Consider the following 26,255-nt stretch of genomic DNA (forward strand, 5'->3'; position numbering starts at 1 on the left):
TTTAACATGCGGAAAATAACGTGAAATTAAAGTAAAACACTATTAAAAACGAATTAATCTTGTAAAATTAGCTTTCAACTGTACACTTCAGACAAACCTTTCTTTTTAAAGAGTATAAATAATTCCATAAAAAAAAAATAAACACGAAAAGAGCGGAAGCAAAATTCTTAGCATTCCTTCGTCTTTTTTGTCTCTAAAAAATTTATTAAAAAAATGAACAACAAGACAGAGTATAAGGAAATAGAAACATTTCAGAAAATTCGATGGGTAGGGGTTATTCACAAGCTTCGGCTACCCTGTTAAGTAATTAATTAAGCTTCCCTTCATCCCTTTATTCCCCAACATTCCACTTTCAAGAGACTTTTCAGTTAACCATCAATTCGCAGGAATGACACATATTCCATGCTTTATCTTGATAAATTATATTAAATCACTTCATTTTTAATCAGTTAAGGGAAATAGTTGAAATAGCAGCACAGAAAATTTCACCTAATAAGTAATTAATAGCAGAGAATTTCTCAATGTAATAAAGAAATACTAATTTGCAACAATATTAAAAGAAGTTTCGCACTTATTGTAGTTTTATAAGTTTCTGAAAGAATGCAAACTTTCCAGAATTTTAAATGGAATGTATTTTTACGATGCAGAATTGAGACTCATAATTAAAAGAAGCCAAGTGCTAATAAATTAACAATTTTGGTGTAGCATTGAAATAATATTCCGACATTTAATTCACTTTCTCCTGAAAGATTTCTATTTTTGACATGCCTACATTGAATTTGAATACAACTTTGCTAATTTTCTTTTACATTTTATTTCATAACTTATTTAATCGAGTACCATTAACGATCATTTCTAACTCTTAAATTTTTAGTTTTCCATTTTTGACTAAAAATTCTATTTAAAATTCATTACTAATAGCCGATTCGAACTGCGGATAGCAAATGCATCACCTTTTGACAGCATTAAAGCATACCAATTTTCTAGGTTCATTATAAGCAACCCCCAAACATTTTTTCTTCAAGGTTCGAATTTATTATTCTCTGTAATGTTGCATTTTCATTTACATCTCACTGCTTTTATCTTCGTTCGAAAAAAATGGCCAATTTGTGCATTTTTATAAATTTTTACTGCAATAAAATTAGCTATTATTTCTCAATTATATTGTGGTGATCATGGCTTTTTCATCACTACACGAACCTAAAGCAAAATTGAATATTTTAATAGAAAATTTTTTAATTCGATGAAATAGTCTCTGTATTATCAAGGAACAATTTGATTGTACGACAATCCTGTGAGCTAGTGAGCGAAGTAAAAAGAGAGCAAAGGATCCCGTGGTACGATATTTTGTCGTACAGTTGTCATCATTATCCGGTGTAGTGATAAATTAAAATTTTTTATTAACTTTTAACTGCTATAGTTCTATTTATTTATTTATTTTGTGTTTGTTTGTTTTCTGACAGCACATATTTTCATGCCCATTAAAATCAATTTAATGTCTTTATTGCAAAAAGATATTTCCTTTAAAAGCTCATTTTAGTAATATATTGGCACAAATTCTTTAAAAAAATTGTTGTTTCGTCAGTTTCATGCAATCTTTAGCACGATAACCACAGTTCCGTACTTAAAAGTATATTTAGTTTGCTTCAATGCCAAAAACTATAAAATGCAACTATGCACCAAAACTTTTTACAGAGCAGTAGCAAATAGAAGTTTACAATGTATAACTTATTTATTATGAACTAAAACCGTTTTTCTAGTCTAAGTTTTTAAAATACTACATTTTTTAAAAAAATATTTCATTCCGTAGTAAACTAGTAATAGTTTTCAGCAGCAAACTAATAGCATTTGCAAAACATCCATAAATCATTGGAAGGTTAACAAAAACGGAACTTAATCCAATTTCCTTTTTAAGAAATTATCTTAGCTTCTTATCAGTCAAGAAATATAGTTTATTGCCTTGATCTAGGATAGTAAAAGGGTTATTCCTCAGTTTTTTCATGATAATAAATACATTTCGTTCTTTCTATAACAGGACTTTTGAAATTTATTTTGCGACAGATCATTTTTTAGTAGTGGTTTGATATGAAGAGAAATAAAACTGCTCTCAATATTAAGTAAATCCGGAAAATCAAATAAAAAAAAGCATTTCTAGTGACATTTTCTTAGTATCTTACACTGTTAGAAATTTTTCGGAAAAAATGGTTAAATAACAATTTGCTTATTATTTTACTTTACTATATTCAAACAAAACCGATAAATAACCATGGATAAGATGGTATTCAAACTGTTAACTGTGAGAAAAACCGGCGATTAAAAGCTTTCACTTACTACGGTTGAACAATAAAAATTTTATTGCACCACACTAGTCCCTACCTAATAAAACCATTTAGTTCCTTGCAGTTGGGTACATATAGGGCTAATCTGCCAATCTCATGACCGACATACGAGAGCTCAAGTTCCAGCGTTGACACCACAATATTTCCTAATGAAAAACAATAACCTAACTCCAATGCCCATTACCTAGCAAAAAGCCTAGCTCCAATGTCCAACTAAATTTTGTTTTCACAGTTTTGAGACCGTGCTAGTTGTAAATGGTTAAAAAAAAGTATAAATTTGTATTCATGATTTTTCAACCATACTAGCTGTAAACGGTTTCAAAATCGTAAAGGTATAAAATGCTTTTCTCAGTAAGAGTTATGGTTATTTGGATGGAGTCAGACTGTTGCCGGTTATTATACCATAATTTTAGAATGAAAATTCTAACAGCGTACACAAAAGTGAAAAAAGAGAGAAAGCTTAAACATTTCGCTTTAATTCCGTAAAAGGAAGTTTTAGACATCTTAAAACAAACTGTTTTTTTATGTCCTACACTGCAAGAAAATTTAGCAACGTCACGCATTAGTTCCAGTAATGTTACATCAAATTCTTTTGAAAAACAACTTAAGCTATTAAATGGTTGAAATCTGAAGTGCTGAAAGGTTCATTTTTATTTATAAACGTCACATCTTTTTTTTTCCAATATTTTCGAAACATAATTTTACTTTCCTTTTGATTTAACGGCGCAAAACCTGACACTTAGAAATCTTGAAATTTAAAAAGGGGTATAGAAAAATTAACAAGGATTACAATGGAAAAATTTAATATTTGCTACTTAGCTTGAGGATCATTAACTGTTAAACTTCTCGTAAAAAAATAATCCGATGTCCGCAGAAATTCAATTGCGGAATTTAAACTTGAAGTGCTGAAAGTGTCATTTTATTATACAGGTTTTCGTTTTCTTTTTTTTTCTTTTTTTTCTGAAATTTGGATTTGTTCTAAAGTTAATTACAATTCAAGGGATTTCTTGCAAATGTTTCCTCAGTCAGTTTTGTTTTAAATAATGACTATCCATCCATTATTGTTGAAAAATTCATTTATTTTTCTCGAGATATTCATTTTAAAGGCTCGTGCTCTATTTGATGTCCAAAAAAAATAAAAAGAGAGAGATTAGATGTTATCAGATATGAATCTTAGCATTTATGTGGAAATTCTTAAAAAATACAAGAGAGACTTAATATCCTCATCCAGTAAAATTACTTCTCATTTTTTTTCTTATTGTGTCAACCATTTTGCATACCTAAGTTTAATTTTTTTTCAAGCACTGTTGATTTTTTCTAAATACAGGCAATATTTTATTTCTTTGAAATTAATATATTAACACAACATTCTTAAATAAAATTATAATAATTATGTATTGTAATATATGCATAATATAATGATTATATATCTTGGTCTTTTAAAAAAATATAACTAGTTAATTTTTAATGAGAGACAATTTAGTATCGTTTTTGTGTTCGAATATTAAATTAATGTATGGTTGTTCTTTGAATAACCATAAATATTTTATTATTATTTTGCATAAATATTCATTAATTTGATCAACTGAATTGATTTGAACAATTTGATTTGAATTTTTCATAAAATCATACTGCTTCTTACCTCGTAATGTCTATAATATAAATTGCCGCTTTAGTATGTCTTATTTCTCTTTGTTCGTGTCTCATAAATACTACGCACATAAATGTTTTTTGATCAAAGAAATATAGAAACACGGTTCTAATTTAAATTATTTTTCAAATTAAGTCCATCGTATAATAGTTTTGATCACGTGACTTTTTTTTGGTAAGTTTTTCGAAAAGTTACTTCGAAAAGTGTACTTTGCTTTGATGCGTAAACCTTAAATTAAAACAAATGCTCTTTCTGTACTCTTAAACGAGTCTGTAAAAAAAAATTTCAAAAGAACTCAAGAATTATGATTTAGTTACTTTCACACAAAGAAATTAATGACTTAGTTACTTTCACACAAAGAAATAGGGGAAAGAAATCATCTGTTTAAGGAACCGTATCAATATGACGTTACGTCTTAGATAAAAACCGCGATAAAAACTTTTGTTGCTAACTTGCCGGTGATTGCAAACTTAGTTTGAATGAATTTGTAGAACTTAATACTCTTATTTGAGAATACTCTTATTTGTTAAGCTGAATATTTTAATCTTATCATTAGATAAATAAATTATTTTGAACAAAATATATGAAAAATGTAAAAATGAAACTGAATTATCTAAGAATGAGAGATTTTTAAATACAAGCTACTATTAAATGAAGTGTATTGTATAATTTATTCTTATTTGGTTGAAATTATCTAATGCAATTTACATTTAAATATGAATAAGTGAAATAAAGTAGTTAAAACTAATATTTAATTATTTTTACGAAGTTTATTTGGAAGTTATTGGTAAAACGTTTGCTATTTCTCATAGATTTGAAAGAAATAACCAAAATTTTACTTCACATTTTATTCTTTTTCAATGGAATATATAAATAAAATTTTCTCTTAACAATATGAATCAAAGTTATGAAAGTTGCTCGACTAAAACTAAACTTTCTGTTATACATTAAATGCGTTGGTGATGTCATAAAAAGAAATTAAGAGCAAATAAAAAACTCAATGAAGTAAAAATAATATTTCAATATTTTTACAAAGTTTATTTTACAGATAATTGATAATTATGCATTTACAATTTACTTGACAATAGTCAGAATTCACCTTAATTTTGAGAAAAATATTGAATTTGCTTCGACTAAAAATTTAAGTTAAAAAATATACAACACTCTGCACCATATTTAATTTAATATTCTAAATTTTAAATGAAAGGAGTTTTGATAATAAATAAAAGTACATAATAATTCTTCTTTTTTTTATAATTAACCTTTATTTGCAATTTATGACATATTAATATATATATATATATATATATATATATTTATTGACAATAGTCAACAAATATATATATGTATTGACAATATATTTATTGACAATATATATATATTAGAATGATTAGAAATTTTTTAACTTAACACAAGTAGTTTCCTTGTTACATTAATTGTTCATTGTTCTTTACTTACTTTCAGTTTTAATAAGAAAATAGCACTCTCCTCTCACAAAATTCGTTCAATGTGCCAATACCAATACATAAGTAAAGTTTTTTAGATGTTGTCGGACCCGCGTTATTTCCTCAGAAGATATGCTGTTGCATGCATCTATAATTCTGTTGGAGGAGTCGTCTCACATCGTTAGGTGTTGTTATATAGATAACTGATTAAAAATATCATACATCATCAAATAAATACAAATCTAAAGGATTGAGATCTGGAGATCTCCGTGATCACAAAGCACCAATCCATCTATCACCGATAATTTCATTTAGAAACTCCATCACCTGTAAGAAGGCTTCGTGAAAGGAGCACTATCTAACTGGAACCTTATGTTCTTGTATTTATCTAAATTTATCTACGGAAGTAAGAATTTCATTTAATTAACGCGTACTTGTTAATGTGTCCGGATATAATATTGGTCTTAAACTCTGCTTCCCTTAAACTCCACACCGCATGTTATCAGAAGAATTTTATTGGTAGCAAATGTACAGTCAGCAAAAAAAAAATCACCCTGAATAACTTTTGATCTAATGATCGGATCTCGCGTTCTACGATTCAGTCTTAATGGCTCGAGGAGGTAACCACGAATATGCTAATTAATAACTGCAAACGTTATTTTAAGTTACGAAAGCAGACACAAGAACGTACTTTCTCTGAATAAACATTCCTTTTTTTCAACGAATTCGGATTTCTGACTCCCTAAATATAGGAGATAGCCACAATCTGGGAAATATGGTCCCAAGAGTTTAGTCAAGAGAGCGTTCCAAAGTTTGGACCGCTGTTTTAGGCTTCCCACTTAACTTAACATTTCGTTTTACTGTGAAAAACTTTAAATATTGAAACTTGAAATTACAAAGATGTGCCAAAAAATTAAATAAATAAATAAAAAGAATAAAAATGTTGCTATATTTTAAATAGTTTCTAAGGAATTAATACTGATTGATGTGTTTCGTTTTTATGAGTAGTACGCTATACATAAAAAAAAATAAAACTAATAACTATATTATATATAAACTCTTCATGTATAGCAATTTTAAAACACAAAGATGACACAGATAATACACTGTGTAACACAATAATAGCCTTAGATTGAAGAGTACATCTTAACAACGAAAACAAAAGGGTTTCATCTTTCCTTAGGGGTAATAGAACAAAAACTGAATACTTGACGGAGAATGTGAAAGAATGTCATTAAGCAATGTATCGTGGCAACACAAAGCAAAACTAAACACAAAAAAAACTCTTTGAAACGTTAGTAACAAAAGTTTCGTTATATGAAATTCTCCCATATTTCTTGGAATTATTTTATCATAAAAATTAATGACGCAACATAATTCATAGTTTAAAAAAGAATTCAAGTTTTCAAATTCTTAATACTTGATAATTTATAAAATTCTATAAATGAAAATGGCATAAACAATATAAACATGAAAGAAATTATTTAAACAAAAATTGCAATTATCTTTAAATGCAATTGCAATATCACCCTAAAACCCTCACCTAAATTGCTATATCACCCTTTTGCCATTTTCACCCTAAAACATTATACCATAATTTTTACAATAATATTTATTTTAAAAGTGATTCAGTGATTTTACGGCAATTATTGCTGTAAAAATTACGGTATATCAGATTTTTTAACAGTAGCATGTTCCGGTAAAAAATGATTTTGTGTTAAAAAGTATCGCCACTCTGAGTGATGGTACTTTTTACCGTAATTTGATCAGGAATTTTTTACAATATAGAAGCTGTTACAACAAGCACTGCAATTAGTTTTAATTGCAACTGCTACATCTTCGAGCTTAATGCCAACTTAGGTAAAAATATGAAGTATTTTGAAATTTCATTTTTATGCGACAGAGATATGGTATAAAAATTGAAAAAGCCACATTTTATTGACACAAATATTTGCAGTTTTTTCAACGTGAGACTGATTATTTTGAGTAAAGTATAAAAAGTAGTAAAGGATCAAATTGCGGAAAAATCCTATTTTAAACGAAGATAATAGGGAACAAAATATTTCATACACCGTAATCTAATTAAATATACAGTCACTTTAATTAATATAGTAACTTCTGATATGCATTCAAATTTGATAATTACCCTAATTAAATAAATATTACTGTGAAAATTATTGTATTATATTTACGATAATTATTATATTGTATTATATTACGATAAAATGTATTTTACGAATGATGCATTCAGAGTGCCAATAATTTATACTGTATTTTGATCCGGAATTTTTTACAGTGTGGCATAAATACATTTGAAACAATGTTTTGTATGTGTATGTGTATTGTTAATAAAAAAATATCGAGGCAACATTTTATTGCTGCGAAAATGTGCAGTTTTTTAGTCTAAATCTCTTTAAACTTAAGACTCATTATTTTGAGTGTTTCATATTATCCAGATTGACCTTTTATACTTAATTAATTTCAAATTCAGAATTTATTTTGTCACGCTCGTATAACTCCAATCCAAAAATAAAAGTGCACAAGTTTCTGAACAATACGTGTGATGCTCCCTCGATTGAAAAAGTTAATTATTCATTAAAATCTACATGATACTAGCTTACATAAATCGTATAAATTATGCGAATATTCATTTACCTAATGTAGGCAAAACTGAAGCCTTCATAAAATGTGAAGAGTCTATTTCATTATCTAATTAAATTTTCATGAAACTTATAGCATAAATTCTGTTAACAAAAGATCTTTCAAAAAGGAAGGGAAAGAAAAAGAGAGAGAGTATGCATACGACACACATTTAAATACAAAACATGTTTTACTTTTATTCGACAAAAATTTTCCTATTGTCTTCATGACAATTTCTGGTAAAAAGAATTGAAAAACATCGTTCTGAGTTATAAAACTTTGCATCGTTTTAATAATCTTAGCTTGCATTACTACAATAATGTTAATGATTTTATTCAGTAAAATAATTATTTTAATATTATTTTAGATTCGAGATGCTTAAAAATTTAAATAGTTTGAAATTGAGAAAAATTTATAAGTTTTTTCAAGATGTTTATCTGTAGAAATTGTTTTATTTAAGATTCCTTACAAAATACAATTGCTGTTTCAGCACCTAAAACCAAATCATTCATAATTTCTTTGCTAAAATTTTTCGAAAAATTTAAACCGAAAACTACGATTTTTTATTTAATTAGACGTTAATAAGATTCAAGAGATTATTTCAGTAAATAAAACAGGTATATGTTCCCCAATCAAATAAAATACACTATAAATCTCTCAAAGAAAGTACGTTCCAGTGCTTTTATTGGCATTAAATCTACGTCAAATTTTCGAGCTTAATAATATTGCTTGTTTCGTACATCAACCATAATGAGTAATGCTCCATATTTATCAGTATTTATTTAACAATCAGCGTTTTTATTGACATCCATTCACTAACGTCAAATTTACGAGCTAAAAAGAATAACTGCTAGTTTAGTTTATTCGACAATAATAAATGATGCACAATTTTCATAAGCATTTATTCAATAATCAACTTTTTATTGCCTTTTATTCATTAACTACAAGTTTACGAGCTGAAAAGAATAACTGCTTGTTTCGTATATCAACAATAATGAGTAATGCACTATATTTAGTAGATTTATTTAACAATCAGCGTTTTTATTGACATTTATTCATTAACTTCAAATTTACGAGCAGAAAAGAATAACTGCTTGTATCAAAGAACAAATATAGCGAGTATTGCTTAGTTGTTTTTGTCCATAATAAAGATCTTAATAATTTACTGTTGTTTTCACTTTAAGCATTGTTTTAAATAAATTATCAAAACTACTTTCTGCAAACCATTAGAAAATTAAACAAAATCAAAACATACTTGTTTTATTTTTGTTCTAAAAATTAGAAAAAAAGAAACAACTTAGTAAACATTTGAATATTGTATTAAACCATAATATCATTCAAATTTGTTGTAATGTTATCACGGTCCCAAATTAATCCTTATAGTCGAGCAAATTATCCTTTTTGAGCTTGGATTACAATATACTAAGGTCCAACTATAATATGGTTCAGTTTATTAAGGTTGAAGTAAATTTTTTCTGATATTATAGTTCAACGTACCAACTTTTCTGAAAGTGTAGATGTTTAAAATCGCTTAAGATACGCTTTTATGCTTCTCCACTTTTCTCTATTATTTTATCTTTCTTTTGACAATTCTAACAAAAACATGTTTTCTTAACTAATAATATGTAAATCTTTCGCTTCCTTTACTTAGGCTATCAATAAAGATCTAATTTTCACTAATTTTTATTCTCTTGACTGAAAAATACTTTAAAATATTGTTCTGTAATCAAAACCATACAATTTTATAACCTTTAAAACACTTTAGAAATTAAGTAAATTACTATTAATAACATTCAAATCTTTATAGGAAGATCTTATGGAGAAAATAAGTTAAAGAAGATTATATGATGAAAACAAGTAAATCTTCATTAACAGTAACTGAGAGAAATACTATCAAAGAAATATGTCTCTAACTATTTCGGTACTAACTATTATTGAATAATAATTTTGATTTCAATTTCCTCTCAGTTATAGCTTTTTACGCAAACGCAGTTTTACTTGGTAGAGACTATTTCAAAAAATTTCATTTATGGTACATCTTGATGAAATATCTGCTTTTCAATAATTAAATAAGGCATTCGTTTAGTATTTATAGCATTCAGCAAAAAACACATTAGCTCTTAAAATAATTAAATTAGTCATGCTCTGTGCCTGTGAAGAAACTTACTCGAAAACTGTTTATTTAATTAAGAAATGCCGCCGACAGCTAATCTGAACAAAGCAAAGTAAATTTTTAAAAATGTTTATGTCAACTTCTAAAAGAGACACAATGGATACATATTCAATTATCTTTCTATGTATTATTAGCAAAAGATGAAATGAAATTAGATTAAAAGTCAATAATTTGAACATAACAAATTTGTTCCTCTCATTAACAGAAGCGTTATTTATTGCGAGTTTAGTTCAGAATTACAATAAACTACAAAGTAAATATGCAATCAGAAACCAGGTGTCCCAAAAATTAACTAATAGTTTGAAAAGTCTATTAAAGAAAATCGAAAGGATATTTATGATATGATTTTTATGATATGATATTTATGACTTACAAAAATGTAATTAGAAACTTAAAATATTTCTAATTTATTTAAATTTAATATTATTTACATTACTTGATTTCATATTTAACTTTTCAGAGTTTTGCTTGCAGAATTTCAAATAGTAGACTGACTACATTTCAAACTAATAAAATCCTATCAACTAATCCTTCTTCCGATAGAATCCTAATGAATTTGTCATTTAATTCAACTCAGATCAAGCAGGTTTGTTATTTTTTCATTCATTTCATAAATTTATCTTAATTTAATTTACAAAAAACTTTATTTATATGCCTTAGATACGCATGCTTTACAAAATATTATGTCATTTAAATAGTATAATGTTTCTATTATTCAATATAATTACAATTGACTGATTTTTTGGACTCTTTTTACCGAATTTTAAATCCTAGATTTATTACTTTCTGAGTAATTATAATCCTAACGGAGTATAATCCTGAGTTATAATCCTGAGTTATAATCCTGAGTAATCCTAATTGTTAATCCTTCACCCGACAGAACTTATCATTCAATTCAACTCAGCAATTTTGTCTATTTTTCATCCATTTCATAAATTTATCTTAATTCAACAGATTGAATCAGCTGAATGAAAAAAAGTTTATTTATTTATGATTAACATTACAAAAGAATTAGTACCTTTAAATAAAATTATACCTGAATAAGTTTATATGTAAGCTGTTTAAGATCAGGTAATACCGCACAAAACATTAATGCAAATTAATTTGGTATATTTCAGGGCTTAAATTTCTTGGCTTAGAGAAGTTTACGATACATTTATATGAGATAAATGACGCAAGATCACGCATCTGGACCTTAATAACGTTAAGTCTGCGGGAGAAAAAAAATTTATTGAAGAGACAGTTAAAAACCTCTTATTACCCATCCAAAATTTATCATCTAAACTATTCATAAAAAATAAAAAAATTGTGTCTTTATCATGTCATTTATGTGGTTAACGTTGCATTTTGAACAATCCCTAGACTGACGTGTTCTCTAAATACTTAAGTGCTAGACATCATCAATCAATCGCTACAGTACGTATCATTTATAATCTAAAATGAAGCAATTGAAGCATTAGACATTTCCATATGAATGTCTAATGGATATATTCGTCCCTCAGACAGACAGAGGTTTTAAAACGTTTGGCTAAGCAGGCATAAATTATAAGAATACTAAAATAAATTAATTAAATCACTCCTTTAAATATTAATTAGATTTTTAAAAAAATTTAACATATTTGATGTAATTATACTTATTTCATTTTTTTTTTCTATTCGGGTCTAAATTGGTTTTATCGAAATTTAATACAGAAATATAAAAGCTCTAATTCATAAATTACAAAAGATCACAGAATTCCATTAAATTCGATATCCGTTTATCTATTTTATTCTTTTTAGTTACATTATATTCTTATACAGCAAATCCTCTAATGGGTGACATTTTAACTTTATTTGCGTCAATTAGGACTCGTATAATAAGACTCAGTCATTCTCTACGTTTCAAAGATAATTTATTGTTGCTATTTCATTTTATTTCGCATTTATTATTATTTTTTATTTGAAAAGTACAATTTTAAATAAAGAAAATTAGTATTATAATTATATGTACTATAATTTTATTGTTCATAATACACACAGCAAAACGAGTTTTAAGATATTGTAATTAACCTTTATTCGATGTATAGAGCCAAGAAATTATTTTATTTGAAATCTGATAGCAACATTGTTAAACAATCGTTATAATCCGAAAAATTGTAAGAAAAATGGGACGTTTTTTCAAAATTTAAAATTGAAATCATTTACGAAGTAAAACACACTAAGTTGCAAATTTTAACTCGCAAATTATATCAAAAGTACATATAATCATGAAACTGTCGTTGCACATGTGTCACACAAAATTGTTTTAGAAACTAAATATCACCGCTAGGGTATAATAGCTCTTCTATAACGTATTTAGAAATAAGATTATTAATTTTTAACAAGATTATTATTTTTTAATAAGATTATTAATAATAATGAACTACAAGCCGTATGTAATAGCAGCACAAAATATATTCATAAAATATATTTTTTTAGTTCCTAATAGAGCATTGTTTTGTCTCTAGTGTTCATTTTTTTAATAAAATTTCTGTGTAAATAAGATTAACAATTTATTTTATAATAATTTAAACTTAGTCACAATAATCATCCCAAAAATCCTCGAAATTAAGTAGCCTTAAAATACGAAAAATGGATGTATTTTTCTCACATAGTTTCATTACTCTGATTTTGAGAAATCTCGTAAATTGAAACATTTTTTGTTAACGTAAGATAATAAGTTGATTGTAAGATGGATATACAGTGCAAACTAAGCAAAAATGTCAAATTATTTATGAAAAAAATATTTTTAAGAAAAGTTACCAACTAAATGGTCGTAATCGTTTTACGAATAAAAACCAGAGAAGCATTAAAAAAATTTAATATGGAAAAATACAAACAATTATCTTGTCCTAAGACCCAAAACTAATACCTGAATTTATATTTAAAGCAAATACATTTTTAACCATAAAGAAGCTATAAATATTTTAACAAATCCCCATAGAAACTGCTCCACTTTGCAAGCAAACTCAACTCTAAACTTTGCTAAAGTAAAAATACAGTTAAGGCACTCGTTTTCAGAGTGATATTACTTCTATTAAAAATTCTCATTCTAACATGTCATTAACGTTTAAAAGAATAAACAGTACGAAATGACTGTTTCATTACAATGAATTTCTGCAGTGAGCTAAATCTCCCTGTTGACTTTCGCAATGATACTCGAGCTAATGTCGTGACAAATATCATTAGAGCTTAATCATGTAGATTTAATCTTAAAGCACGGAAATCTGAAAAAGTTGAGATTAGTTTTGAAACTTGTATTTCAGCAGAAATATTTTCATAATAAAAGTTACTTTTTTTCTTTCCTTGACATTACTGCTTTGAAAAAAGAAACGCAATCAAAAGCTTTCAAAGCAAAATAGTAAACTGTGAAAAAAAATTCCCGATCAAATTATGGTAAAATGACGCCGAAAGTGACTGTACTTGTTACACTAAAATCCCTTTTTACAGGAATAAGAATCCATTTTAAAAATAAAGGTCAATTTATACCGGTTTTATAGAACAAAAAATATGATATACCGTAATTTACCACATTTTACCATATTTTACCACATTTACCAAGTTTTGTTACATATTATCGAAACCATATTGTTAATTTTACCAAAATCATTACCAAAGCGTTTCGTAAAAATTACCAAGCTTTGTGGTGTTCCCAAAGAACAAGTATTACCATATTCTGGTGGTTTTGATCATACTTTTTATATCAGTGTACTAATAGTATTACGCCTCTGCCACCTTTACTCTCTAGACACGCTATAAAGTTTATTAAAACAATCAATCTAGCCGTTCCTGAAAATTGCTGTCATTTTTAAAAAAATATTGTCTCGAAACGAGGTTAATTAAATGTTTGATAATGTTGTCATCAAAAAGTATGGAATTTCTCCGTTTAATCTTCTTCGAGTAGCAAAACTTGTTTTCAACGTCATTTTACAGACACCATAAGAATCCTTTTCAAAAAAGTACTTTTTTTTTTAAATTTGAAATATTTTAAAGGGTATCTAGACATAATTAAATTATCTAACGAATATAATTTCAAGTGCCGATAAAACAACTTTAAAAACCATTACAGAGTTTCATCAATTTCGAAAGTTCTGACATGTCGCCAAATGGTAGGTTCATCTGATCATCCTACACCAATCTTTTCATGAATGATTGAACGCTTGTTTGTTCTCGTGGCGGGAAAAATGGAGTGAAAGGATGCGCATTCCCTCCGATGTGACTCACAAAGTTTATTTAGGTTCGATGAAGAAGGGGGGATTGTTTGTTTGCAGGTGAGCCAACAGAAACACCTCCTGCCTTCACGGGCTAGGTCAGAAAACTTCTTCCGTCTTCCGTACTATTCATAGAGGTGTCTTTTTACCCTCCTTTTCTCAAAATTAGCGAATTTTGTAGTCGAAAAATATTACGATGCATACGTCTCTTGTGACAGGTGTGTCGTAACAGAGCTCTTCAGCCCGACAGAGTTCAACAATCAAAGAGAGGGATGTTATTCAGTATAGGAGAACGTTATTCAGAAAATAATTTTTCAATTTTTCAGAAATAAATTAATGTTGGATATTTATTCTATTCGGCATTATCTTTCAAAAATGGGTGGATATATAGTCACTAATATCACTAATTAATTAGCATATATGAGATATTTGAGATTAAGATTGAGTTCTAGAACGCGAAGATCCAATCATTAGATCAAAAGTTACTTAGAGTTGTCCACCTGTACAATTTTCGTGCTGTACAATATTAAAGAACCCATTCTAAACTAGTTATCAAATCAGTTCAGAATGGGTACATGCATGAGAATAAATCTAGAGGAGTTCCAAAATTAATCAAATAATTGTTTCTCTCAAAAATTGTTTCTCTTTGCGGAAATGCCTTTAAATCCTATCTTCATTAAAGACATGGTGCTATTGAATGACGATGAAAAGCTTATTATGTACAAATAAAAACAGAAAATTAAAATAAAAGTTTTAATCTACTTATCAAGTTTAACTGCACTTAAAAAGTCTTTATACTTCTAAAAAAATCTGAAACTTACTTTTTAACTCTTAAACTGAAAAAGTTCTGTTTTCTGATTAACTTTATTGTCAAAGTCTTTTGGAGTGTTCTTTTTTATTAAAAGGATCTTGTATATGCTCGTTAATCTAAGGAATACCATATTTCTATATTTCTTTTAAAGAAGTTTCCCTGAGGGCATTATTTCTTAACTTACTATGGGATAAAAAAAAAGATGTCTGAATTATTTATTTAAGTTAGCTTAATATTTGTAGCCCATCCGAATTAAAAGCCATTTTGTTTCGAACCGTATTATAAATAAATTGTTATATGATTAACTTGATGTGTAGTAAAAGTACTTTTTCTCATAATTAAATACTATTTTGTTTTCCCATCGATATGCTTTGAGTTTGTTTGCTTTTCCCGTTCTGATAAATGCCATTTCATAGAAAATAATGCATTCTTGTGAATTTATGTAATACATAAAATGTATATAACGTGTTTTCTATATTACAAACATACTTGCGAAAAAGGATACCTTTATTTACTAACTGGAAGCAACTAAAATTAACATTAGCTGGAAAAAAAAAGCATTTTCATGATTGTGTACTATAAATTATATGACATTTCTTACGTTTAGAAACAGGGAAAATGCAGCGAAAAATTTTGCTAATTATTCATTCAAGCAAACAAACGAGCCTGGATAATGTTTCTAAGACAAAACGTATTATTTAAATAAATAACAATTACTTTATATGAGTGTTTTTAACGACAAATATTTAAAATGAGAAGGCTTTCATTGCATTGAGAATGCATAAAAAGCATATATTTTGGAGTTTCTTGTAAGTTGTATATTAAGTTTCAAAAGAGACAACAACTAATTTGTTTATTTAATAGATAAATTTCAAATTCGTACGAAAAATTAAAATTTGTCTCTAAAAAACCCCACCGGTACAAATATGCCCCGCAGACACCACTGATATAAATGCGTCTCATCTAAAAAACCGGAAGGACACATTTGTCCTAGTCGCTCCGATTGCCCAATACAATAGTTTATTTTTTCTTTTCTTTTTTTTTTTTAATTTANTTTTTTTTTTTTTTTTTTTTTTTTTTTTTTTTTTTTTTTTTTTTTTTTTTTTTTTTTTTTGACAAGATATTGTTATTTTTACCTTATTTGATCCATTAAAGTCGAAATTAGTCTCTTTATTGGAAAAGAAAAAACTGGTCTTAAAAAAGTTAATACAGAGTTTTATTTTTAACTTTAATTACAAAAGCAATCAAAATAAGCTGCTCTACTTATAATCTGCGTCTTTTTATTTCTTGAATAGTTTACATCCCATTAAATACTAAACTAATTTAGAATCAATTGTAACGAATTTCACTTTATTTATACTCAAATTACTAAATCCCTTTAAAATCTGAAAAGCAAAGGGTTTTTTTTTACAAAGCATGTGTGTATATTATTTTATTATAAATGCGTTAATTTCAAACTTACATTAAACGTATGAAGAATATTTGCTTGTTTTTCTAATTTGACTGAATTTTATCATAAGATACAATTCAAGTGAAGGTTTGTGTTGGTGAAAATAAAATGCGTGGTCCTTATTTTAACTCTTTAAGTGAAAATTAAAAGATCTTGAGTCAAGTATAAATTGATTTAACTTGAAAGCCGAATAAGCGTAACTAGCTTTTAAAAGTCGAAATGACACCCCTGACATTTCAAATTTAAGAGACTAATACTTTCGATTTAGAATGCTCTTCAGCTTAAAACACAACAATAACAATTTAAGAAATTATAAAATCAAAAAAAAAATATGCTCTTTAAAGCCTTTTTTTTTAATAACATTCAACTTCACTTTGCACAAGACATTTAATTTTATATTTTCATTTAAGAACCATTATATATTTTGCTTAAAATATTTTTGCATTATTCATTATGTATGTCTAAAATCTAACTTTGTCATGGCTAACACAGCTCAAAAACATGATAATATTCTAAAAAAGATTTTAAAATTGCGTTAAATTTCCATAGTATGCACTTAATTGAAAATTATATTGTATCATTCAAGTAGTAATACTAGTACTTTATTTAAGTTGCACTAGAGCTGTAATTAGTTTTTTTTTCTCGAGTAAACACTCCTAAACCAAATATATGTCGACATTAGATTTCAAACGTTAGAAAATCTATTTTTGTAGTAAGAGTCTTAACATAATATTTTAATATGAATTCTTTCATTCAAAAATAATATTTCATAACATGTCGAAAAAATTCTATTAATTTTGCACTGTAAAAAAGATTTTTAGAAATCTAAGTGACAAAATAGCATCGAACCAAACAATAGTCGAACTTTAAAATCCGCATAAAAAATTGAAACAGCATGTACTAATTTCTATCCAAAATGCATAGTCTCAAAAGAGACGTAGAAAGATAAATATACGAGAGAGATGTTCGTTGACTGCCGAAAGGATTCGAACGAATGACTTCCGGTTTCGTAGTTGTACAAACCAGTTCAAGGAGAATCAGAAAGCTTTATATGTTCCATTTACTTCTGCGGCTTTGAGGAGAACTCCTCTAGACTAAAAGTCTGGGGCTATCTGCTGCTATGGTAGCAAGCGTTAGCACGTTCCTAATGGGGGTGAAATGGAGATATGAAGGCGTCGATTGGTTTACTTAAGCTGACCTATGCAAAGATCAAGACAAGACTATTCACCCCACACCCCTATTCGAAGTGACTTTCACTCGTAACCATGGTAACTGCCTCGACGCGAGACTGATGTCTGGAGGAGTTCTCCTGAAAACCGCACAGTAGAAGGTTTAAGATATCGCAAAACAAGCAAAATGTGTGACGATCTTCTGACTAAGCTATTGGGAGCATATTTTCCAAATTGCAACCCTTTGTGCCATTGAAATTGGAAATTTGTATGTCAAGATTCGTCATGGCGGTGTGTAATTTGAAAAGCTTCCAAACTCACCCTGAACCGGGTTGTACAAGTAGGGTATAAAAGTATCCTATAACGAACTCGGAGATCCTTGATTCGAATCCTGGAGGCAACCAACTAATATTATATCTCCCACATTTCTCTCTGCAGATACATTTTGCTCAAACATTAGTATATGGTGCTTCAATTTTGAACACATTTTTGCTTTTTAAAATTAAAGAAGCATTTTTTTAAATTATTATTATTTTTTCACCTAGAAAATCCATAGGATGATTTTTTTTTTTAAAATATATTTTAAATAGGATTAAAAATAATTAAACGGGACACCCTTCGAAACAGTTCCTCAAAGTATCTGTACTCGTATTTATCGAGTTAGCTGCGCTGCTGACTATTTCCAAAAATAAGAACACAAAAAAAAATTTTACTTTAAAGAAATACTCTTTTGATAATATTAACACTAATGAACTAAACGTAACGAGTATATTTACACTCTTTAAGTTTAGTTCATTAGATTTAAGATTTTGACATAAATATGCTCTTTAAGTTCTGATCAAATGTAGTGATTATTTCTCTCAGACGCATACAAAATCATTCCCCCTCTTTGGTACCAATTTTTAGTTTTAAAAAAGAGATGTCCTGATTATGATGACTATAACGCAGAGACTTATTTTCATATTTTTAGTTCGAAACTTTTTACACTAAACTAATACGACACAATAAGACTTATTGTGTAACAAATTATTCATCAGCAATAAATTATATAAAACATTTAAATGCTAGTTTAAATATTTTTGATACATTAAATATGAATGCACTTATCCTAGGGCTAACATTAGAAAACAGCATATTTAATAATAAAAAGTAAAAAATCATCTTCAGTGATTTTTTTTCAACTCGTTAATTTTTTATAGTTTTTTTTAATTTTTTCGATGGTTTCAAAGTAATTAAGTCTTATCTCTTGGCTTAAATACAATCATCAACATTATTAATAGCACTTTTAGCAAAAAAGTATTTTTATACTTTAACTTCTATAATGTATGCTTCTCATTTTAATAAAAGAACTGATGTTTAAGGCAGTTGTAACATAAGTATTCTTCTTCGAGAAGAAACAAAAGCTGCATGAAAGTATAACAACAACACTAATATTTTGAAGGAGGTGTACGTCTCCTTATTTAGCTCTGTTTACTAAAGAATGAGGAAATAATAGACTTAAAAAAGTTTAACAGAAAATCAATTCTTATCAGCTTTTATAAAATGTTCAATATAATTTTTTTATGAAAAAATTTATCAAAAGGAACAAAAGTCATTCTTTTTTTTCTATGCAGGCATGATTCGAAACACTAGATGCTTATGTAAAGATACGCGTTGATAAAAAAAAAATAGTGTAATGATTAACAGTTGCAACTGAAAAATATATTTTATTTGCAAAATTTATATTTTTAATAAACAAAAACTGCCAAGTAAAATTTCGACAAATTCAGTTTATTTACAATTAATGACTATAAACTGATATCCTACATACTACCCAAAATAAACGTTATTCAATTTAAAAAAAAAAAAAAAANAAAAAAAAAAAAAAAAAAAAAAAAAAAAAAAAAAAAAAACTTTGTTTTAAATTTTTTTTAAAAAATGGAGCTTTCTAAAGTAAACTCCAAAACCGAAGCTTTTTCTATCTTACTATTTTCACTGTACAAAAGAGTTTCTTAAAATTGAGCAAAAAAGTGTCAAAGCAGTGTCAAAACAAATACAGTCGAATTAGAAAACCTTTTTTCAAAATTTAAAAAGCATGCACTAGTTTTTCAGCGAAATACGTTGTCTCGCTGACACTAATTTCCAATTTCAATGGTATAAAGAGTTCTAATTTGGAAAATATTATCCCAATATCTTAGTCAGGAGATCAGTAATTTTATTGTCACTTCTTGCTTATTTCGCTATATCACAAAGCATTCACAAACGATTGGAATATATGCCATAATGTGATGTGATGTCAAAAAAGAAAACATAAATTTTTAAATTTTATGCAATTAAAAACTTTCTCAACGTGTAGTATAAATGTGTGCGGAATTTAATGCATTTGAGAAATACCACAGAAATTTCCAAACAATTTTTTAAAGTTTTTACATTTTAAAACTTTTAAAATGTCTATTGAGGAATTGTTATGCACGTTAATAAACTTGTGGAATAGCACAAAATATAATTTTTAAAAAAACAAAGTTTCAGAAATATGTTCATAAAACCTTAATCGTAAAAGCATTTATATCGTCTTTTACTATTTAATATTTCTTTTAACTATATGTTTTCTAGTTTTTCTCTTCATTTTTGAGGCTTCAAATATGTTATGCCAATTTATCGGTGAGCAAGAAAATAAGCCTTTTGAAACCTTTGAAAATTGCTCGAAACTAATTATTTTTCTGCTTAGCACTAAACTAATAAAGTAATACAACTAATCGATATTTATTTAATTTAATACACGGAGTAATGAAAGTAAATGAAAGGTCGGCTAAGAAGGGGAAAAAAATTGTTTTTTTCATTTTATCAATACTGTATTTATTTATAATACAAAGCTTTCATTTCAGGTTTAGATTTATATACACTGAGAAGAAATTAATTTCAAAACTTCCAGAATATGGTAAAAATTTACCGTCTTTCTGGTTTTATGGGAACACATTAAAACGCGGTAATTTTTTACAAAGCGGTTTGGCAATGATTTTGGTAAAAATATCAATTAAATATGATTTTATGATATGTGATAAAATTTGGTAAATGTGGCAAAATTTTTGTAAAACTATCATGATTTCTTTGAACATGGTGTAAAACAATTTATTTGTTAAAATTTATTTTTCAGTTTTGTATTTTTTAGTAAATAAGTGGTAATAAGAACTATAATTTTGATAAACAGAAATTCTGGTAAACCATTACTGTATGAACGGAAAAATTACCTGATGAACTGTTTATAAATACCATATATTTTGGTTTCATTACCAGAATTATGATTTTTAACCAGAAATGTCATTACCATATAGTACGATAATTTTACCCGAATTTTTGTTCTCCATGTTGACGTTGAATAACAATAACAAAATGTTAAACAAAGAATCTTGTTTTCAATATCGCATATTTTAAAAACTAAACACGGAACTGATTTTTGTTTACTTTTTAAAAATATATATGTTTGTATGTTATATATGTTTCAGAAAACTTATTTGAAAAAAAAACTCTTCATCCATGCATTATATTTTAGGCATATATCAAAATGCGCATTTATGAAAATGGATATAGCCTGAAAAGAGAGTTTAAGACAATGAAGAATGCTTGGATGCGCGTGTAAGAAACTAGATCATGACTCAAAATGCGTTTCAAAGAAAATAGACGAAGCTAGAAATGCGTGTTTTAAAAAAAATAAAAATCTTTGATAATGTTTATCCGACATTTACAAATAAAATAACTTTCATTAAAAACGAAAATAATTGCATTGAACGACTCATTCGTGGGGAAAAACTAATAACAGAAGGAAAGAGAAATGCATTGTTAACTCTTTTTTTACATTTTATTCTTTATAATTTTTATTGTATTTCTTATTAAAATATTCATACAAATATTAAGCATCCAAAATATACTAGTAATTTTAGATCTTTGAAATATTAAGAGGAAAAGATAGCTTACTTATTATTTAAATGAATCTCCTATATTAAAAATATAATGAATTATTTTATCGACAAAACTATTACATAACATAAATTATAAACTATAACATAAGTTATTTTATCTACTTTTATCTACAAAACAATGTTACAGATTATATGTGAATGAATTTTCATCGACATAAACTAATGATATCGTCGCAAACCCTGTAATGTATGGAATGCTAGATGCTTAATACATCCTTAATAATACTTAATACCCCCTGTTATGTTCGATGCTTAATACATTAGATAATTTATATTAATTTTATAACACCGCTAACAGCTGAGCAATTTATATTTTTGATAATTCGTTTAGAAAATATGAACATGATAATGCATTTTTGATAATGTGAATTTTGATGAAGCAAATTTTTTTTAAAATTTTTTAGACCAAATTTTTAACATCAATACAAAGTTATAAAAAGCAATGTCCAGTAAGCCCTGCGTATCTTAAATTGTGTCTATTTTTTTAAATATGTATTACAAACTGTCAGTTTTTCCAAACACGCATTTCAAGCTTTTCTATCTTTTTCAATACGCATTTTTAGCTGTGCGTTTCAACGCGCATTTCAAGTTAAGTCCATTTTCTCAAACAGGCAACTTTAGCTATTCTCAAATTAAAATGTTCACCGAAGTATTATTTGAAAGAAGTATGGTATTGTTACCAGGAAAAATTATATCCATTATCTCAAAAAATCAACCAGTATTGAAATTTAAAAATGTTGCTGGCTAAAAAAAATTTTTTAAAAAAAAGTAAGAGAGAAGAAGAATTAGCCATATTTACAGTATTCGCGGATAAAAATATTCGAGTAAAACTACCGCACAATATGCTAATGACGTTTCTGGTAAAAAAAATTCTATATATATACGGTATTTAAACCATTCATTTAATAATTTTTCAGTTTGTATGGTAACTGTTTACAGGAAAACCTGGTCTCTATAATTACAGTCTTTAGCACCACACAGTTAGAAAAAAATACAAAACTAAAAAGTAAACTTAACCGAATATATGGTTTATTTGCCATGCTTTAAGATATCATGATAAAATCACCAAATTTTATCACATTTCACATTATCATATCATATCAAAATCATATATATTTTATTGTTGATTTTATCAAAATCATTACCAAAGCACTTCGATAAAAATGCCTCGAGCCTTCCCCTCGAGCCAAAAACACGGTAAATTTTACCATATCCTGGTAATTTTGACCACATTTCTTTCTCAGCGTAAATGTTGGTTCATTGAAAGATATTTTCTTTTAGTTCCATCATAGAAATTCGAGTGAGTTATTTATTTAGATCAGTTACTGACGATTCTTTATATTACATGCAGTCATATTATTACATAAACAATATTGCATCTCTGATCCAATTTGATTACATATTATGGTTGATTGATTACGTATTATTTGATTACATATCCAATTTGATTACATATATTCTCCAGACATTGATACTGATTGTTCTTTCATTAATCCACATTTACAATTTAATATTTTTTACAAAAGAATTATAGGGTTTTTAGTAATTTTATAACAAACTGTAATAATTTCATTTTATAACCATCGTTGAACAGGTCAAACCAATTTTGAGACTTTGAGTTTCACAGCTACCAAAGTTCAACTCCGTAACCTAGTAACTTTGAACCAATTCCAGAAGACAGTGCTTGGATTTGCTTGGATCCAGTATCGGGAGAAATTTGCCTTCCTGGACGACTTTTTGATGGAGCTAACGCACATTTACACTACATGGAGAGAAAAACCACAAAAAACCTCCTATGGTTAGTCTGACGGAAAGGGACTTTAAACCATTATCCGTCTACCACTGAGATTATTTTACGTCAGCACTGTGGTTGGTGCGAGCGGGGTGTGTGATTGGTATCGACCATCCATCGGTGGGATTCGAACCCGGGCTCTATACGAAGGCTCTATACCCTGAGACATCACGGTTCAACTGTGACAATTAATGAATAAAAGATATTTAAATATGCTAATTTTGTTTTGTTAATAATTTTGATTGTCAAAGACGCAGATTAAAAACTAGCCCTTACTAAGTAAATATAATAAAACACCTCACTATTTTAAGGACATTTACATGTTTTACAGAATTCATATTTAATCTGATGGGAAATCCAATCTTGAGTAAAAAAAGCCAAACTAATTAGATTTTTTAACTTAGAGTACGCAAAGACTGCACTCTTTAGAGCTATGGTTTGATAAAAATACCCTTTTTTTAGAATTTTCAATTCATGTTTTTTCTTTTTAATTATAAGTAAAATAGTTCCTATTTTTATAAGTTTAATAATAAAGTTTTAAGCACTAGCGTAAAATTACAAAACTTGTGAGTGAATAAAAAAGCCATTTAAGTTAATCCGCAAAAAGTCATTTTTGTTCGTCAAAAATTTGAATTGAATTGAAAACTATTAAGGAAATTAATACAAAATATTCGTGATTAATGAGAATCGAAAAATTCGTGACAGCTTGATAAACCGCGAAAACCGAACAATCGCTTAGCACGCAGACAAGAGGTGTATTTGAACTGATGCATTTAAATTTTCAATTCGTTAGTGGTTCAAGTAATTTTATTTCATAGTATGTTTCACTTACTATGAAATGCATTTCATTGTAAGACCAAACAAAAGTTGAAAATGATTTTCGAACTGTCTAAATAAATAAATCATGTAACAACTACTATTTAGTTAATTAAGAAGTGAATATTAAAAAAGAGCTTGAACATTAAAATTACATTGGATTGTGCAATAAATTAATTCGATATTTAATTTCAAATAAATTTTTTCAATAACAATCAATAAATAGTTTCAAAAAACTTCTACTTCATCTCATAAATATAAATAAAATGTCTTTCACTAAATCATAAAAATAATTACAATAAACTCGCTTGTGAAGAAACACTAACGATAGGAAGGAAGAAAAAAACCATTGTTAACTTTTCTTCATATTTGACTCTTTATAAATTTTACCGTTTTTCTTATTAGTATTAATAAAAATATTACATAAAACGATAGCTTATTTATTATTTAAATGACTCACCTGTTTCAAAAGTATAATAAATTATATTTATGGAGAACTATATTTTTTATCTACAGATCAATGTTACTGATTCCATTTATAAGTGAATTTTTACCTATTTCAAACTAATGATATCGGTGGAATAACACAATATATTCCATAAATTAGAACTTTAAATTTTAAAAAATATATTTATTTTTTACTTTTTTTACAATATAGAATTTGTTATTCTTCACTTGTGCGTTCTTTTTTCAACGCAACTTCTGTACTCTTATAAAATACAATATAAATTTGATATAGTTTTTGTTATCCCCAAAATCTTTAATGATTTAAGCTATTTAAAAACTCATAATAAATTTCACCGTAATAACTCTATTTAGGTTATGGTAAATAAATAATATGTTTGTAGTGTTTGACTATTAATTTCCCACTCACAACAATTTTATACGAAAAAATAATGTAGGATGCTAATTTTTTTAATTATATGTATTCAGAAGGGCAAAAGTAATAATTCATACAAAGCCACTTTTTCTTCTAAAGAAGTTGAATTTACTTTATTATGCTTCTCAATATCCTTAATGCACTTATTTAGTTCTAAGTAAAATTTATGTATCACATTTATCAAAATAAAGAGTAAAATCAAATTAAAACATTAATAATGGCGAAGAAATTTAAATGTCAGTTGAAGTCAACAAATCTTAAAAAAAGTAAAAAAGATTTAATTTTAACTTTCAAATAAAATTTATTCACATAATTTATTTATTTAAATAGTTAAACACAATAATAGCAGAATGTAAATAGGAGTAAGCAATTTCGGTACAGCGTAAAATTTCCAAACTGCTTATTTCACTTATAAGAAGCTTCATTTAAAAAATCATGGAAACTGAAGTTCGAATATGAAAAAAGAAGATATTAATAAAATAAATTTCTTTGTTGTATTTTTACCTGCTCCGCATATAACATCCGTATCAAAATTCAAATATAGATTCGAAGTATCACAATAACAAATTTATAATGTTATTTTTTTAACGAGAATAAGTAATGAATGCGTGAATTGTCAATGTGCACTTTTGAAATTATAGTAATTACACCTAAACAGTGTTTAACATAAAATACGTTAATACTTATAACTAAATAAGCGTTCAACATTATATCAGGAAATATGTAAAACAATAAATCAATTAGACTTATGGATATTCAATTTTTCTACATATGCGTTTGATTTCATATCATCACCTTTATCACTTCTTCAAAATAGTAAATTTACATAAAATTTCCTTACTTAACATTTAATTTCATACAGAATTTCCACAGAGAACTTCTAAATTTTAATACAGAAAAAAGC

General features: G+C 27.1%; 1 protein-coding gene across 1 annotated transcript in view; it reads right to left on the bottom strand.

The window, feature by feature from the left end:
• LOC107443883 (voltage-gated inwardly rectifying potassium channel KCNH6) overlaps window positions 1-26,255 on the bottom strand; it is a 398,114-nt gene that overhangs the window by 370,615 nt on the left and 1,244 nt on the right. The gene's annotated exons all lie outside the window — the stretch shown is intronic.

The sequence above is a fragment of the Parasteatoda tepidariorum genome, chromosome 7 (genome assembly GCF_043381705.1).
Source record: "Parasteatoda tepidariorum isolate YZ-2023 chromosome 7, CAS_Ptep_4.0, whole genome shotgun sequence".
NCBI lineage: Eukaryota > Metazoa > Arthropoda > Arachnida > Araneae > Theridiidae > Parasteatoda > Parasteatoda tepidariorum.